Genomic DNA, 4,728 nt, shown 5'->3' with positions numbered 1-4,728 from the left:
CGTGACTTAAATATCGCGAACAACATCGCGTCTAAATTAACGCAAGTATCCTTTTAGTGAATCATGCGTTAAGTCGCAAAAATTAAGAAGGAATACAATTTTCAATCTCGTTTTAACGCACTTTAGTGAATCAACCCCAATGTGTTCTATGGGTGATGGCCTTCCCATAATTTTGAACTTTCTTCATAAGAGGTAACTGGATAAGGGATCCCACACCAGTACTGAAAATACCTGTACTAGCAAGGTTTTCTCACAGTTAAGCTATTGCAGGTGGGTAAAATGTGGGTTCTGTAAATGAAAGAGAGCATTAACTAAATGTTAACCTAACGCCACAAAAGTTAAGATGTATTTTTATGGAAGCATTGTGTATTCACTAAAACTAAATTATTATGCCATTTCAGGCATAATATGGAAAAATGTTGCTACCATAAATGCTTTAAATATTAAGCAACACATTATGCTAATAGAAATTTATGGGAAAATACACTGGCAAATTAATGCTATAAAGCAGGGGTCCCCAACCTTTCTTACTCGTGAGCCAGAGTCAAATGTAAAAAGGCTTGGGGAGCAACACAAGCACCATAAAAGTTCATGGAGGAGCCAAATAAGGGCTGTGATTGGCTATTAGGGGCCTCTATGCACACTATCAGCTTACAGGAGGCTTTGTTTGGTAGTAATTCTTGTTTTTATTCAAACAAAACTTTATTCAACCAAGTCAGGAATTCAAAAATAACTCCCTGGTTTGGGGGCACTGAGAGCAACATCCAAGGGGTTGGTGAGAAACATGTTGCCCCCGAGCCACTGGTTGGGGATAACTGCTATAAAGCAATGATGTATGTGGCATATTAGCATGAAGAGTAAAACATACATAATGAAATGCCAAATTGACAGCTGTATCTTTATAATGTTAGCTTGCCAGCCTTGACCTGGGTTAATTATACATTGTGTGCATTATAAAGTGGTAAATTTCAAAAGTTTGGGAGTGGTGTAATTATTTTTGCCAAAAGACGCACCCTTTTCATTAGAAAACAAAGAATACAATCACAGAGATGGTCACTGTACCTTTAATAGTTTTGTCTCTCCACCAACAGTAACCGCACATGAAGTCTTGACACATTTCCCACAGCACTGAGCACTAGAATTCACATACTCTTCACCCTGCAGATACAATCTGTTGCTTAGTAATGACATAATACAATACTGTGTGCATTGAGGAAGTATGTTGGCATTTCTAGAGTGAAATAGATTAGAAAATCAGAAGACCAAGAGGCAGATGTATCATTCTTTAACCATTTGTGTTCTGGCAAATGATTGCAGAAAAAGCAGTCAGAAACCATATATAGATATGCCTGTGTGATTGTGGGCTCACTTACACCACTGATTAGAAACATTAAAACTGACAGTTGTGAGATTCCTGTAAAGGTCAATTATTCACATGTAACTTACATCGGTGCAGCTGCTTGCACTTATACCTGAACAGGTAATTTTCTCAACAATGGTGGAGAGCTGTCCTTGCGATATCACACAAATGTAGGTAGTACAGGGATCATAACTTGGAGACCAGGATGTACCATTCTAATTTATACAAAGGAAGAGTCATAAGAAAATGTGAATTAACATTGTCATTAACAACTATGTATATGGAATTACACATAAGATTGCCCCCAACAAATTACTCACTATTACTTTTTATTACTTCTAAAGGGCAGCTTTCAAGCAGACTTGTGAGATTCAACTAAAGCTTCACTTGGGTCTCTAAATTTGGGAAATTCATTTAACAGTCTCTCAATACAAAAACTACCCTTAAAGGGGACCTGTCACCTTAAGAAATAATTACAAATTGTTTTCTATTGTGGTTTTCAAGCAAAATAAACTTTACTTACACTATAATAATTATTTTAATCTTAGTTTCTTCAGCCTTGGAATTCACAATTGCAGCATGCAGGCAGGGGCCATTTTGTGGACACTGTTATCAAAGCAGGCATTGCATCCTGCCAATATCTTGTTTCTGTGTCAGTATGGGGGGGGTGGACCTGATACCCATATCCATGCACTGGTTACTTAATTACATGGTGAGGAGGGAGGGGGAACGTGAGCAGTGCAACAATATCTAAAAAGTTCTGAATTGAAAGTGAAAGTAACTGTCTGCCACACCTCTATGCCTAAGGCATAGAGGCGGGGCAGGCAATATATGACTGACAGCTGGGATTTTTAAATGCTTTTATAATAGGTATGGATGTGGTAATAAAAAAATGATTTATTTTCAAAAGGGTTTTTATTATACAGCTTTTTAGCTGTGGCTGACAGGTCCACTTTAACACTGACTATTCCTCATGTACAAGTTTACCTGACCATGCCTTATGCCTCAGGCTCTTTACTACATCTTTCATTCTACCTCAAGAGGAATGCAAGAGAATGTTTATAGACTAGTACATAGCCAATACTTAAAAAAAATGAAAATCAGAATTAGGAAAGGCTTAAAAAATCAGTAACTAAGTAAATGAGTGCAGAATTATGCATATACAAGAGAAAAAAGAAAGACACTTACGTCTATGACTTTATGTTCTCCATTGATAGTTGTAATAGCACATGATGTCTCCAAGCAATGTCCACAGCAATCGCCAACAGTATTTATATATTTCTGACCCTGGGGGCAACAACATGATGATATACAATGTAATGAATATTAAGATAAATATTATTTAAATTGTGTATTCAGAAGTGGAAAATAAATCATGTTAAGACTGGGCTAACTAAATTTTTTACATTGGCGGGTAGAATGCATTTTCTATATAAGCTTATTTACCTTATGATTAATATGGATACTGTCCTTTCAATAGTGTATTCAAACAACAATTACAGTATGTCCTATTTAAACAAATAATTCTTAATTTTTGACTGCTTTACTTTTTCCTGTTAAACCTTACACTTCTAGGGGCCCATTCATTAAAGCACAAATTTTGGGTGGTTAAAAGCACGATTGGAAAAAATTCTGAATAACCACGATAATTTCTGATGTTCGAAAATGTCACGAAAATTCTTTTCCCAGTCGTACAAAAATTTTGTGGTTGCGATCCGAAAGTCACAAAATTTTCGGATCTGAATGATTGTAAACGACGCGAAAACCTTTCTGGCTTTGAAACTTCAGTGCATGATTTTGGAAGCCTTCCATAGGACTCAATGGCAGAACCTGGCCAAAAGATAGTCACGATACCGAAGCTTGAATGATTTCTGAAATGGTCATAGTTTTTGCAAAAAATACAACTTTTTTGTGGAAGTTAACGAAAACCACGAAAAAAGTCATGCAATTTTAACAATATAATCGTGGTCATTTCGAAAAGTTCTATAAATTGAAAAAATACAATTTTTTCTGGAAAACAAAAATCATGCTTTCATGAATGGACTTCTTATAGTGGAGTTAATGGACACTTTTCTAACTTTTGAAGACTTGCCATGTCTCTCATTTCATCTAACATTTTCTATATTAGATTTTTATTTGGGGACAGTCAATATTTAAACAATCTGTATTACTGTTTTGTACTTTTCAACCCTTTAGATACAATGTTCTATGCATATGGCTAGACATGATAATACTACTATAGATCTCATGAAAGAAGCTAATGCGCTGGAGGCTTTGGTTTCAATACCCCTTACTAAGAATGTATGCTAAATTGATAAAGGCAAACAAAATGCTAAACATTTAATGTATTTCTTGAAAACTTACAGGTGCACAGTCCAGCTCACTTCGATACACACAGGACTTCTTCGCTGCCTCTGTTACAAACCGTCCTTGTATTACTGTACAGTTATAAGAAGTGCATAGATCCTTGCTAGAGGTCCACTGTTCTCCTTCCTAAAACAATCCCAGAGACAAGACTATTTGCATGAAATTTCACAGTTCAGTCAGTATAAACACTACAGGTATGGGATCCGTTATCAAGAATCCTTATCCAGAAAGCTCAGAATACAGGAATACTTAAATATAATTAAATAATTAAGACATTAAAAACTGGCTTCCTTTCATTCTGTATTAATACAACACTACCATGAACTTGATCCTAACTAAGATAAATGTTCCTTTTCAGAGGCAAAACAATTCTATTGGGTATACTTAATGTTTAAATGATTTTTCAGTAGACTTAAGGTATAAGGATCCAAAAAAATAGTCCTTATCCGGAAAACCCCAGGTTCTGAGAATTCTGTATAACATTTCCCATACCTGTACACAGGGGCGTTTTTGGCCCCTGAGCCGCCCGAGGCAGCCCCTCCGATGCCGTCCCCCGGCACTTACCTTTACAGCGCTGAAGGTGGTCCAGGGGGGGTCGCAAAGATAGTGTGGAGAGTCTAATTGTACTCTCTACACTAGCAGAGCCCAATTTTAGTTTTAAAAACCAGAAATTTAGCTCTTAAAGTTACCAGGATCTGCTTTTTGCCACCCCAGGTAAATTTGGTAGCGCTGCCGTCTGAGGCGAGTCTCTCAACTCATTAGTTTTTGGGTTTTCACTGTGGTAGTTTGATACCTACCTACCGTAGCCTTTTTCTCACTGTATTTCTATGCCAATAGAAGTCAGTTTTACCCTCAGAAACAGCAGTTTTTGTTGTTAATAGGGATGCACCGAATCCCGGATTCTGTTCAGGAATTCAGGTTTTTTTTTAAGGATTCGGTTTTGGCCAAATCCATGTCCCAGCCAAACCAAATCCTAATTAGCATAAATTAGCATATGCTAA

The sequence above is a fragment of the Xenopus tropicalis genome, chromosome 4, assembly GCF_000004195.4.
Source record: "Xenopus tropicalis strain Nigerian chromosome 4, UCB_Xtro_10.0, whole genome shotgun sequence".
In the NCBI taxonomy this organism is placed as follows: domain Eukaryota; kingdom Metazoa; phylum Chordata; class Amphibia; order Anura; family Pipidae; genus Xenopus; species Xenopus tropicalis.
This window is presented reverse-complemented; position numbering follows the sequence as displayed.